Genomic DNA, 15,196 nt, shown 5'->3' on the forward strand with positions numbered 1-15,196 from the left:
AAAGGAGATGAATTTTTTTCTCATTTTGCAATTTTGCCATGAACTTAAAATTCTAAGTCACATTAATACGTAGAATTTGCATATGTACTTAGTATGTTAGGTAGTGAGGAAGTATCAAAGATTTAACCCCTCTTTTTCTTTTTTTTTTTTTTTTTTTTTTTTTCCCAGAGTGCAGTGATATAATTTTCCCTTATTGTTTAGCAAAGCTCAGAGACCATGTACAGATGGATGACTTTAATATCCATCTAGTACTGACATTTTAAAAAGTGCCACATATGAGACAAATGGACAATAGGCTTTGCACTGTTAGCCCCAACCCCCCAAAAGACAGGCCACTGAAGAAATATATAGACTCTTCTTTTGAGGGTAAAGAGGACTATTGATGAATCGCATAAGAAAAGGGATTTTGAAGTCTTTTGACTGTAATAATGTCTTCCCTGCTGAGATGTTAGTAATCTGTTGGCTCTCTTTTCCTCTTTTGAACATTAGTTTGAAGAGCTTCCATTATTGTTTTTGTTTCTAGCTGGAAAGAAAACAAATTCTTTGACCTTACTCTTATGAAAAAAAAAAAAAAAGTTTTTTTTCCCTTTGCAGTCGTGAAACAAATGGACAAACATTTTAAAACACCAACCTTCCACCTCTGCCCAGCTGAGTAACCACAGGGAACTTTAAGTCCATGCTCTCCATACAAGACCTTGTGTTGGGTTGTACTCAATGTCCTTTTTTCCCTCGAAAAGGTTGACCCTGGATAAGAAACAAGGCTGCAATCTTGTACTAATGCATGTGTCACTGTTTCTTCACTACCAATTTAGTCACAAAAACTATATTAAATTTACTGTCAGTTACTTGCCTCAACCTTTATTGTAATTTCATATATAGATCTTCCTTTTGCTACTTTAGTTCGGTGGCCACTGTGATGTATAGAAAACTTTGATTCCTGTAATGCAGACAATTAAGCAAGTATCAGTCAACCAACAGTGATTTTTTCTTTTCCATATGAAGCCAGTGAAAAAAATAGGATTTTGTGTGTTAAAGTAGAATAGAATTGTTCAGTTGGAAGGGACCTACAATGATGATTGAGTCCACTGACCACTTCATGGCTAACAAAAAGTTAAACCGTGTTATTTAGGGTATTATCCAAATGCCTCTTGAACACTGACAGGCATGGATCATCAACCACCTCTCTAGGAAGCCTGTTCCAGCCTCATGGTAAAGAGGCTGGAACATTTCCTCATGCCCAGTCTAACCTTCTCCTGGTGCAGCTCTGTGCTGTTCCTAATCATCCCATCACCAGTTCCCAGAGAGCAGAGGCTGGCACCTCACTCTGCTTCCCCTCCTCAGGAAGCTGCAGCAAGCAGTGAGGTCTCCTCTAAGCCACCTTCTCTCCAGAACTAGATAACCCAAGTGTCCTAAGTCTCTCTTTACAGGACATGCCTCCCACATCTTTTACCAGCTCTGTTGCATTCCTCTGGATAACCCAAGGATCTTAATGTCCTTAATGTCCTCAATGTCCTTTTGAAATGCAATTTTTGTCTGTTTAATAATAGAGTTTAATTAGGTATTGTTAAATTTTACATTGTCTTTTCCTTCTTCTGTGATTTAGCTAAATCATGATGTATGATTATGACTCCTTCTGAAGTGGTTATTACATCACAGTGGGAATGACCAGCAGGGACAGGACTATCCTCTAAGATAGACTGTAAGCTGGCATAGATACAAAAACTACTGGCCTATTTAATGAGATCTCAAGATGAAACAGATAGACCATAAATGATATCTGATAATAAATTATCTGATTCACAAAACCCGTCTGTGAATCATGTGGATTTTCACTTTTTAAAAAAAACTTACTCTATGACTTTTAGAAATTTCAAGTTTCTAAACGTATTAATATTTCTAATACTAAGGGTATCTTTATTATTATTATTATTATTATTATTATTATTATTATTTTCACTAGCAAGTATCTGAGATGTGAAAAATGATTCACAGAGTTCTTGTTTCAAAACCTGGGTTTTCATCTCAATGTCTTTATTTTCAGAGTGCTTGAATCTTTGTTTGTGACGTGGGTTTATGCCCCAGTGGTAAACAATTTGCAGAAGTGTTTAGGATAATTTTAATTAAGCCATAATGATCTTGAAAACCAGTAACTGTGAGAATTAAATATTATGCTATCCTCTTTCTTGGGGCAATTTTTGAATTCACTTATGTTTGGTGCTTAAGAAATTATGATACAGTCAACAATTTTTAGAAGAGTATATTCAACAACAAAAATGACATTTTAACTCAGGGAACTTTTATGATTTGTTTCTGATTGTTGATTTCCAAACAGTTTTGAAATACCTGTAATTTTTCCATGCATTTTATCTTTTGTTTTTCTTGAGGAATAAGAAAAGTGAAATTTATGTTTAGATTTTATTGCCTTTGAAAAAGATTCTGAGATATATAACAAAGACCATTTATTAAAATAAGAACTGGAATGATTTTTACCTTCATAACATGTGGACTGGAATAACTATTTTATGGCAAATCAGCTCTACATGTTAGTCCATCTGCTTTCTATAGGGCAAAACTCATTTGAGCCTTGCCATGGCTGGGGATGCAAAATTGTGGGGTATCATCACTTCCTAATCACCTTTTTTGTAATTCGGCATTGGCCACATATAGGAGTAAGCCCTGTATGGAGTAAGACCAAGTCATGAAGACCAAGAACAATTAAAAGTTAAAAATCAGACCAATTGGTATGAAAAAGAAGGCATAGCAATCACTGCTGCAGCCTAGATATTGGCAGAGTGCACCCTGGCTCATGTCTTGGTCTTGTACTCATGGGTGGATTTTACTCAGCAAAGTAAATTCTCCTCATTATTGGGCTAAAGTGATCGTATTTCAGAAAACGAGTTTGAGTAACGGTAATATTTAAGGAGCATTTTTCAAAGTCAGATGCAGAACGGATGTCTATGAGAAGATATTATACATTTTCTGTGGGCATGATGACGACAAAGGAGCATAACAGTACATAGAAGATTTGAAAACTGGGAAACTAGATGCATGCCTTAATCGTCACACAGTGGAAGACTTTAGCATCCAGCAGAGAGTTTATGGATAGTCTAATTTCTTATTAATCAGAAAAGTGCCTATTATATTATTGAGTGAAGTGGGGTTCCAAAAATTAACACTGTTTAATTGCCCAGCTGGAATTGTAAACAGTTATCAGATCTGACTGCTAATGCCAGAAATCCATCTTTAACATGGATTATTGTGCTTCTTCTTGGGTATGGTAAAAATAAAAGCTGTGTTTGACTGTAGAAGATAAAGAGTCAGTCAAATGTCTGTCTCAGTGCTGTTCAGCTGGATAATGGTTCTGCAGATGTTGAAACCAAGAGGGAAAATATTAAATTAACAGTGAGTGAAAAGCTGGGGGAACTTGTTCTATAATTTTCTTTTTAGAACAGTACTAGTCCCTTTGGCCCAGTTCACGGGGATGTTCCTGCTGCTCTTGGAAGTGGTTGATGCTTTCCTTCTTAGATTTTATAACTAGAAAATTTGGGATTCATATTCTCTGTGGGCTATTGCCACACAGAGGCATGGCCTTGAGTTTGTGTCTTTTTCTGAGCCAGGTAACGAGAGATGGGAGAACAAACATCCCTGCATGGGCCTACCCTTATGTTTGGGGTCAGCAGGGAAGAGGGCAGGTTAGGGTTAGGAGGTTATATGAGTCCCTTCTCACCTTCACAGAGTCAGTGAAGACTATGTGGGGGATTTGGAGGACAGAAGAACTTGTGCTGAACTTGTGCAAACACCTGTGGTGACATGAGACCTGTCTTAGCAGAGAGTGGGGGTGATTTGAGGCTGTCCAGCTTGCTGCCTCTTGCCTTCCAAGCCCGTTTGATTGCTTGGTGCCACAGCCTGGCCTGCAATCATGCTGGTTTGATTTCCTCATCCTCCTCATCAAGTCTCACTGCTGGAGTTTTGTCTCCAGCTTTTTCATCTCCAGGTCAAAGGAAGCAGTCTCTGAAATTACTTAATTTTTATTTAGAAATTCATTAGGGTCTCAAAAGCACTTACACATACCTTTTAATTCTGCACAGATGATGGAGGAGCACCAGCCATTGCTTTACATGTGAATGCAGACATAGGACTAAAAAGAGTTTATATCTGATTATCTGGCAGTATAGCACCGATTCTATCATGGGTATGGATGAAATGTATGATAAAGTGACAACTGAATACCTCTAAGGAAACTTTCACACAGATTCAAAATAAAATTTTCCAGAAAAGTCTATTTCCTTGCCCATAATACTTCATAAGGAAATTTCAGTTTTTATGTCTTTCATGCTTGTGATTTATTTATTTTTTTTAATAATCAGAGTATCTCCTTTAGTTATTTTCAAAATGAAAAGTTTTGTGTTTTGTTGAACTTATATTTTTTAATTTATAGTTCAGTTAATAGCAAGATAAACCAAGATAAACTTTTGAAAAACACACTCAAAATTAACTATTTTAAAATGATTTAAAATACATCATTCTGTTTGATTTCATATGCATTTTGGAAGGATTATTTTTATTATTATTATTTTTTTCTTCAAGATTTTGAACTTTACCACTTTCAAGATGGAAATAATTCTTAGACATTTAATTCCTCTACCTGTAATACAAAACCAAAAATCCCTTTCTATTTTTATGCTTCCAACACCAAAAACTGTTTTGATTTACTGTTCTTCAGGAAAATATAAAGTACTGTGAATCTCATAATACCCCCATATTTATAAATTTTAAAAAAAGAATTCTCAGATGGATAGCAGTACTGTGCAACTGAAAATAATATTTTCTCCCATGAACAAAATTGTGGCTTTTCAGTAATAATCAAAGAATTGTTGATAATTTGATTCAAGCTTTCTAGTAATGCACTTCAATTTTCTGCGTTTTGACTGCGTTAGGTAACATGCCCATTACATAGTCCTGAGGGAGTCTGAAATCAAATCCACAAGGGGTGATAGAGAACTTATATTGATTTCTGAAGGCTTGATACTGGGCTCATCAGGAACAAACTATAACAACTTCTACACTGGTCAGTCCTCTTACTTATAATTACCTGTACCTCTCCAGATATCCTTTCATTTGCAGTCCCAGTTATGACAGCAGATATTTTCAAAAACAGATATACATTAAGAAGGGTATATACACCTTTCACCCTTGGATCACATACACGTTCTGATTTTTCTGGAAAGAGAAATGGTCATCTCATTTTGTTCTGTGAACAGGGATTCAGTTGCAAGGTAATTGATTTCAGTCCCATTTAAATGGAAAGAGGGAACAGAAACAAATTCTCAGAGTGAAGGAAATGAATGTAACACACTTTCTTAGTAGTTCCCGTGCTTCATTGTGAGCTGAAAATGATAATTTACCCCTCCACAAAAATATACTCTGATCTTCTGCTACTAGGAGAGTATATGTTATTTTTTGTAACCATTGGTTACTGATTATAATTTTAAAGCAGTACTAATAGCTATTGGGATTTATTTTGTAATAGGTTTGACCACAGGGGTTTTGACTAGGGATGCACTAAGTCAATTAATAGCTGAGTGCCACTGCTGATGATAGTTTTACGATATATTTCTGCTAAGAATAGAGTTGATACTATGGCTATGCCTTGGCAGTGATAAGGAATCTTTGATGAATATGATATTTTTCTCTACCTTCAGAAGAAATTTCAATGAAATGAGCATTTGAAATATGATATTGGTGAGATCAAACAGTCATATGTCAGTAGACTGCAGGCAGAGTTTTTTAATGCTTCCTGCTGGTTATGAATAGCAATTTAGTTATGCAGTGTAAGAATGTCTTAAGAGCTTGCCAGTGATATTATCTTGTTGAGGTTATTTCCCATTGTTTAATGAAACATTTGCAATCTTAAAATATCAAGTGTATTTCTCTCATGTTTTTGTTGGGATCATACATATGGATGAGCTCTGGAACACAGTTAAAATCTGTGGTACTCCAGAGCTGCATTCTCTCTTCCTCTCACAGTACACATGCTGCACTGACTACACTACTTTTATTCTTCAGAGTAAGTCTCAGCATCCATCCCAGGCTGGTGATATTATTTCAAAAAAGGAAGAAACCTCAAAAATGGCAGTACAGGCTGCTAAATCCCACCTTTGTCCTTGTGACAGACTGCCAGGGTAACTTGCACCCGCACTCTGTTTGCTGTTTTCTATGCCCAGGACACACTCCCTTGTATGAAGGGAACTCACTAATTTTCATAACCATATACCAACGGGTAAGTGGAGGACACTGGGGATGAGTGAGGATAGACCCCCTGGGTCTATCTCAGCTGTGCATGACTCTCCAGCAATACCTTTCTGATTATGTGTGTGGCATCCCGTAATGGGCTGGTTTGTCCCACCGCCTTCAGGCAGCTCAATGCCCTTTCCAACAGCACTGCAGAGCTGAAGTTAGTCACGATGGCCTTCACTGTCCCTCTGGGGCTGTTTGACCATCCTTGTTGACCTTGGCCTTTGCAGCCCGAACCTTAGGGTCTGTCCTTGATCTTCCTTCTTGACACACTAGAAAGAATAAAGCTCCCAAATTCTGGATGTCTGGGCATGCTGCAGTTTGCTGCAGTCCATAATAGCTACTCTTGTAGGATACTAAATGCCTGTCTGAAGTAATCAGGTCAACTTCCACTGTGCTCACCTTCCACGTTGGCAAGTGCCGGGTTAGACTCAGTTGATAGAGATGAAACACATAACTTAACTGCATATTATCAGTACAGACTTGCATAAATAGCTGGAAAATCAGAAGCTTGCGCTTGGGTGTTTTCGAAAGTTTTCCTCATAATGAGGAGATCCTTGATGTAAATATATAATTTAAATGATAAAAAATGGAAACTGTTGCTAGAAAGCAAGCACTTTATTGAAATGGCATTTTTTTCAGCTCTATTATAGAATCTCTAAATTTTAATTCTCATATTCTAAATAGTTTTCAGCAATTCATCATCTGTCTTCAATTTTACATTCATTTTCATCACAGAACAAAAAGGTTTCTGTTTATTTTTCAGTATTTTCTTAAATCCCCAAATGCACATGCCAAGCATTGTGGCATAATTATATCATCTCTAAGGCATTTTAATCACCTTATAATTTAATTAAAATATTTGCTGTGGATTTGTTCAGTGATAATGGAACAAAGGGCTTTGCATTCATTTAATGATTTAATTGAAATCAAGTTCTGTCAAAACAAGGATTGATGTTGCCTAATAGATTCTGGGCATAGATTAGCTGATCTGAGTGGGCCTGTTTCCTCAACAGTTCTTCCGTTTGCTGAAGAAATTGCAAATTCCCCTGGTAGTTCTTGGGAATTTCTTTGAAAAATGTTCCCACCGTATATATGAGCACAGACAGGCAGATTGCATGCCACTTCACAGCTTCATTTCTTGGAGCAAAGCTGTTTGATTTGCTCATACCCATCCCCTTCTCCAAGGCCTTCTTAGTAAGCAGCTCACAATCCAGAGAAATAAGCTTCTATGTCTTTTTCCATCTAGCTCAATCGGTTTAATGTCACGTGAAATACATTAACACCGTGACTTATGCATCTCTTAAATTACCAGATGTATTCTTCTGCTCTTCCTCAGTCAATGCATAACATTTAAACAGAAAGCCCAGGTAAAGTTAGACTCTCCCCCTGTTAACATAGAAGTGGAGTGCATTGTGCTTAGGGTCACTGAAGCTACCTATGCAGTCAGTGGAATAAGGGAAAACATTATGTTAGATGACTGGACCCCAGGTTACAGGACTCAAGGTACACCCATCCTTCCACTGGCAGGAGAAGCAGTTTAAACAGCTACCACAGGTGGAGGGGATCTTTCCCCCATCTCTCTTGCAGTGTAGATCAAAGCCCAGATGAGGCTGGATTGAGCTCCCCTTGGGATGGTTAACTGTCTTGATAGCCAAAAAAAGTGTTTTCAGAGATCAATAACATGGAAATGCTCTTCAAAAACTGGTGCTCTTATGGGCAGTGAGTAATACCTTGCTGGACATTTCTGATTGCTTCCATGGTGCTACCTGCAGGGTGAGATTTAACTCAGTGTGATTTACAGCCAGAAAAAATAAGGGCAAGATCTATGCAGATATATCCAGTCTCTTAAATGTAGCTTTCATTTAATTTAAAAAAACCTTCTTTGACTATCAATCTAAACTGAATGACTTCATCCTCAATTTTTCTCTAGGCGAGCTCATCTTATCTGCTCTCCAGCCCCTAACGATCTCATCCAGCCCTGTGGAAGAATCACATCATCAGAACTGAGGTAGGAATCGGAAATCCATGATAAAGGTCTTAATCTGGCAGACTTTTCTCTTGTGGTGTCCCCTGGCTGTGTTGAATGAAATTGCTGTTCTACATGTCACACCAGATAGTCTTGTGGTTCAGGTAGCTCAGCCACGTGGCAAGTCTTCACATACCAGGCAAAGTACACAGTTTATCAGCAAGTCTTTCACGTGAAATGAGCTCTGGTGAAATAGCAAGTGAACCTATGACTTATTCTGCTCTACTTGAAGGTAAACCTTTAACTCCATAGTTTTGAATAGCTGGAAGGAGTGTGAAGCCATGTAATGTATAGCCAACACTACTCTGTTAAACTTTTTTTTTTTTTTTTTTTTTTTTTTTTGGGAGGGTGGGGGGAAGGTGCAAAACAGCTCACAGAAATAACAGTGAATTGATCTAGGAACTCTGGGTGTTAAATTAGACAAATTGCTTATGACAGCATGAAAACCTGATCACTTAACCTGTTTTATCACCTCCAGTGTGGGTGGAAGAATCAATAGGAACATTTTCCCAATCCTGCCTAGTGTATTGGTACAAATCAGTCTGAGCAGGTCTGTGGCTTTGTAAATGGAGGCAGCTTTCACTCTTCTGAGGGGGAGTTATGCTTCATAACAATGTTTGAATGTGGGAAGTAAATCTGTCAACTGTCAGTCTGTCTGAGATGTGCATAAGGTTCCTCACTTAGCCAAAGATCATTAATTGCACACAGTGACAATGTGTGGTATTAAAAAGAAATGTTAGGCAGCGAAAGTTAAGCAGAGTGAATTTTGTCCCTTGAAGAAGAATGAGAGATGGTGGTGAAACTGGTCTATGGAATAAAGCACGCTGACTGTTTTCTTGACAAGCAAAATTACTCAGATCTCGGTGGAAAGCATTTCAACATTGCAGGGCAGCAAGAATTTTCTTTGGCAGCTCAGTGTGATACACATCACAAATGGATATTAGCAATAATTACCAGTTTTACATTCTGTTAAGCAAAACTCCACTTTTTGTTCTCATTTGCTTTCCAGATTTTACATTCTGATTTTACAAAATGATAGAATTTCATGAAAAATATTGGATGCCAGGATGAAAATGCTGAGAATTAGCTGACATTTCTGTGGAAAAAAAAAAAAAAAAAAAGTAAAATTGTTTAAAATATTGAATATCAAGTCATGATGAAAGAGATGAAAAGTTTGTAATCCTTTTATTACGGATTTTCTGAAAATCACCTGGATTCAGGCCTGGTTTGATTCTTCCCTAGGTTCCACGCAGAAAGATCGCATGGCCCATTTCATGACCCTGCCAGGCTATGTCCTACTGTATTTCTTTTTTATCTGGCATTTTAAGCTAGAATCCCCCAGGGGGACCACATTTTGTGCTCTGGAGGGTTCTGCTCTGCCTGGTGTACTGGTTTATAACTGACACCTACTGAGGCAGCCTGGATTCTCTTTTTCAATTTATCCAGCATTTCCTCTCTATTGCCTTGCCTGTTCTTCCAGAACAGGCCATTTGCATTAATTTGAATTCATTTATAGCAATTTATTAGTCATGAATATTATTCTGCCATATCCTGTTACACCAATTAAATTCTTGTTCTGGCTAAAAGCTTACAGCCCTGATGGCTTATTCCCTGTGCTTTCCGTGGATTGACACACATCCTTCTTGTCCCTTTCTTAACCCTCCTGTCAGCAAACAATTAACTGTCTGTTTCTGAAGGAGAAATCTTATATCTTTCTAGTGAAGGTCAGAGGCTAAATCGTCTTTTCGTCTTTGAGGAGTAACCAGCTCCTCTTTTGTTGGTACTGCTACATGCCCTGGTAGGTGGCAAGCTTATTTGGTTTTCTTTTAAATAAAAATGATTAAGCAGTCCTGTTCCTGGGTAAGTACTTTCAATGTGGTGTATCTACAATGGACAATTTACTAAAGCCTATAAAATTTTGCCATCGCTGTAAGGATAAAAGACGGGAATCAGAAGATTGATACTGAAATTACAAGCCCAATCATTTTTCTTCTTGAAAATAGTACTTTGTTTACCTGAAGAGCAAATATGGAAGAAGAAACATAGAGAGTAATTTTATAAACTTTCCATCAGTTTAAACTTGGGTGTCATCAAGCTTAATTTGCATCTAGACAATCCATAGTGATCTGAATAGGTATTTTTCATTCAGTTGCCCCAAATTTATTGATTTGCCTATTTGATTATCTATTCTTAGTGAAAAAAAAAATGATTGAACAGTAAAAAAATGCTATTGTCATTTTGTCATCCAACCAGTTTGGAGAGATGAAACTGTTGGGATAAGTCAAGATATTATTTTCCTCTTAGAGATTGCAATGTGCTTTTAAAATGGTACTTAAAATGGCAACTATTTGCTTTCACAAACATCAGACTTATTTTTCCCCACTAAATGCTTCTTGAATTATGCTTCAGTGAAGTCAGCATCTCTCTTCATTAAAGATTATATAAGTATCATTTCCATATGTTTTAAAGAAATTAAATATTGTCACGGGCTTCATAGTCAAGATTTTTTTCTAGGTAGGAACTCATCATTCATTGATATTTCTTCATTTCAGCTCAGTTGTAGCTTGCCTTAGTGTTCTGGGAGTCTAGACACAGCTTGCCACAGACCTTGGGATGTCCAGGGACAGAAAGCATCTCTGTTTCTGTTTCTACTCTGGCTGCAGGAGTGAACAAAAGGTGGAGATGTGCTGCTTTCCACACCCCAGACAGCATCCTGGGGTGTCAAAGTGGCTTCTACAACCTGCATTATCATTTTCATATTCCCTAAGGAAAATACTCAAATAGTTGAATTATCTTCTTGTTTCCTCCATTGCTATTGTTGAACTCAGATAATCCTCTAATGAAAGAGGGTGCACAATAGGACTTAAACACATGGTTAAAATGTGACACACAAAGAGAATGGCACTACAGCAAAGGTGCTGGAATGGCAGTTGTCAATTTTCTAGTTGTCAACAGAAGAGATTACTTCAGTACACTTCTTTTTCTTCTAATACAACTACTTACCAAATTTACTCAAAATTAACACTTCTTCAGCTGGAAAGCTAAGCTCTTCCTGTGTTCTACATGTTCAAACTGAGATGATTCTCTTTGTATGTATATAAATGAAGATGTTTCTTCACCTTGGAATGAATGTGCAACTAAATATAAACTTACTTAAAGCACACACAAAATATTTAACTGGAGCAGATGTTGAGTCAGTCTAGGAAGCTGAAATCCTGAGACGGCTCCCAATACTGGAATAATGACTGATTCCTTAAGACTGGCTGTTGACGTGTGATCTCCATTCAAACAGATGGGGAATAACAGAAATACTGGCATTTATGGTAAGAGAGATGCAGTGAGATCCCCTTTGGAACGATTTACTGCGCCAAGCCTGAAGAGAATAAAATAATAAAAGGCCCAGAATGAATGAGGCTTTGATCACCTTAAAATGTGGCCTGATTAACTTTGACAGCTTAGCTCCATCATAGTGTAGTATCAATTATTTTCCAACAATGTGTGAAAGGCAGAGTACAGATGTTAAATCACAGATGGAGGCAGGAAGGTCATTAACAAGTTCGTTAATCCACCCCCTTCCTAGTATCAAACAGAAGCAGCAGTCAGAAATGACAGCAGAGGTTTCCCCTGTTATGTCAGTGGTGTGGGCTCTTAACTGAACAGCACTTGTTTCTCCTTCATCAGATATGCCTATAAAATTTTAAATGCAACCTGTGGCATGTTGTTCTTTTGTTAAATACAGCTTCCTTCAGGCACGGCTGCTCTCATGGCCCTGAGACTTACTGCATCAGAATTGTACTCACAGTTCTTGTTTATGGTCCCAGCAGGAACTGTCAGGACTGAAATCAGAGCAAAAAGCATCACGAAAAATCCTCTGTCAGAAAGTGAGTTTAATTCTTTAGAAATCATCATAAGTGCTACAGATATTCTGAAATATCTTCATTTTCTGAGTGCATCAGGGTTGATGCCTTTGTCCTTCTGTTTATAAAGACCTTTATTAAAAGAAAAACTATTGGTTCAAGCACCACTGTTAATACTTTGGCTTTGCTTTGTCAGCCACTACTATGAAGCAAGGAAAACTGTCACTTTGCCTATATTTCGGATTTATCCTGATCCAGCCTATGGCAGCTGACAGTAGCTGTAGCTGCACCTCTGCAAAACCAGGCACGGTGAAAGGGAACATCATGCGTACCTTTTGAGATTACATTGACTCCTGCCTTCTTAATTTTCATCGTCATGCATGAAAAGTTGGCTGTGGTAACTGTGTTGACTGATTGCAAACAGGTGGGCATCTCTTCTGGATGCACAGAAGCACAAGTCTTTAACATTGACAGAAATGTGGCATAGTCAGACACTGCCTAAGGAGCTTTGTAAGGAGCAAGTCTTCATGTTTATGGTCTCCCAAGCATTTCCAGTATCTGCAGATAAAAGTTGCCATTTACATGAATCATTCAGAAGCTTTATGGCACTTCTGTTATCACCTACCATAACTGATACAGTCTTGTGTGTAGGATAAGATAAAATCTTATGTATAGAATGTGAAACCAATGGCTTTCAGTTCATTTCTCTGGAAAGACTCTGGAGATACATCTTTATTATCTTACTCCTCAAGTTTGTGGCCAGTGATACCAGTGATGGTATTTCCATCCTATGTAAACTGTTCTGAGACCAAATGGTAAAAACTCCTCATCAAGAACTAGGCATCATTAAGTATCAAACACTTTGTAGCTGTGAAAGTTTAAGGTTTTATGCATTATTTGCCAAAACAGAATGAAAAAATGGTTTTGTTTTCCTGTATTATTTATACTATATGAATACGCAATATGATTTTATGACATGACCTGCAAATTCAGTTATAGGGAACACCATGCTCACAAATGCCATTTAGTGACTGCCACAAAAATATGAGCCTGCTGTAAACCACTGTTTGTATTCACATACTTGAATCAGCCTGAGAGCTGCAGGTTGCGATTTAGGGGCTGTTTCCAAACTGGAAGGGAAAATTCAGAATGCTTGGTTTGGGTAAACAGCCCAGAAAGGGCTGTTGGTTCATTAGTTTTGATAGGCATTGAGTGATTTCAGTATGCGAGCATATGGGAACTGCTCCTCCCACCTGACAGCAGCATCGCTCGTACATCCTGCAAAGCTCTCACAGTAAGGTAGGAAACATTCCTGCCAACAAGAAATTTCAGCTTGCTAATTCCCACTGAGGTAATTGGCCCCCTGTTTTTCTCTTATTGATGTCCTTCTCTTCAGCTCGTTAAATTATATATGTCATGAAAGGTAAAAGCAGATTTCTGTTACTTTGTAGGCATTGTTTTCAGAAGTCAGAAGAACACCAGATGATGGAATAGGTGTTCAGTATAGGTTATGTGTGTACTAATGAACTAATTAGAGCCTGTGTCAGTGTTCTGGTTTGTACTGTTACATCATTAGCACCCTCCCTGGAGTTTTTTGCCCATGTGCCCTACAGTTCTCTCAAGCAATGGCCAGGCAAGGTTGGGGGTCAGCTTGCATCAGCAGCCATTTCCAATAAGCTGAAGGTGCTGGGTTTAAGTGTAGCTGTATGGACTTGATCTGTATTGTGATACTTGGATTCTGGGCCAGAAAATGGTCCCCAGACTATCCTAGGGAGTTCTATAGCTATAGCAATTATGACTTTACTGGACAAGTTCTTGCATCTCAATGACACTCCTTAGAGGAACAAAGTAATGTCATTTTAGAAAAGACTTTTAAATCTATTGCATAATAGCTATGTTATTAAATACTATTTGTATTCCTATGACTTTCCTGTAGACATCAGATTGAGACTGGTTCTGGCAGCCTCCTCTCCCATCACTGAGTGCTGTAACAGCTCACAGAATGAGCTGAGGAATTTCTGATCTCATATGATATCACAATAAAGGGATGCAGTTTACAAAATAAAACAAAATAAATCATGAAACAATTGAACAGCTTGAAAAAATTATGTTGTTCCAAGTATTTTTTTTAAATGAAAACCATTTAAAAAGAATGAATTACATCATCTTCTATTCTTTACTTTTTGTCTTTCAGATTAAAATAAATAAGAAAAGTTCCATAAAACACTAGCAGAATCCTCTTTATTAGCTTAAAACAAGTTAATATTTTACTTGTCCCTATTTGGGACATTTTTATTTTTTTAACCAAGTTATAATGTTATTGAGTTTTTTTATAGTTTCAACAACATTTCATTCCTTGATATAAAGCTAACTTATAATTATCATGAAAATTTGCTCTGAGTGGGCTTAGATAGAAACAGATCAAAGAAGTGTTGCTAAAAGGCTTTATTTCATATAGCTTCTTTCATTCACTACATTACTCTTTCCCCTTTTTGTAACATATAAGTATTGTTATGAATCCTGGATCTGTTTGATCTTAAATCAGCTTTGTAGGTAATTTGCCATATTTATTAGACATTTTATGTAGCCTTAATCTGGCAAAGGAAGAATAAAAGAGAATTAAATTTAAAACTGGTTGATTAACTGATAAAGGCTGAGTGTTGGGCTTCCAGTTCTACATTCAAAGAAGGAATTGAGCCTTGCTGAAGAAATACAAAAATCGTCTTTTGTTCTATCGTGCCTTGTTCTCTTTTCACCCGTTGATAGAACTTCATATCCCTTCTAAATGTTTGCAGAGGCTCATGTTGTGACTGTAAATGTAAACTGAACACTTCTTTTGTGAATAATACTAAGTTTAAATATCTCTGAGAACTTGGTTATGAAAAGAGGTTATTAAAATCATTGTGGAGTGTATAGCAATTACAGTGGAAGTTACTTTAATTCTGCTAAGGCAGCACAGATTTCATCAAAAAAAAAAAAAGAAAAGGTTTATTTCTTGTGAGAGTGATGCACTTAG

General features: G+C 37.3%; 1 long non-coding RNA gene across 1 annotated transcript in view; it reads left to right on the forward strand.

Moving 5' to 3' along the window:
• The first annotated feature begins 8,408 nt into the window (after positions 1-8,408).
• The window catches only part of LOC311430809, a 68,736-nt gene continuing 61,948 nt past the window's right edge, over positions 8,409-15,196 (forward strand). The window contains exon 1 of the long non-coding RNA XR_014689039.1: positions 8,409-8,555. This is a non-coding gene — a long non-coding RNA (uncharacterized lncRNA). The remainder of the gene's footprint in view (positions 8,556-15,196) is intronic.

Source organism: Aythya ferina, assembly GCF_964211825.1.
Source record: "Aythya ferina genome assembly, chromosome: 2".
NCBI classification, from domain to species: Eukaryota; Metazoa; Chordata; class Aves; order Anseriformes; family Anatidae; genus Aythya; species Aythya ferina.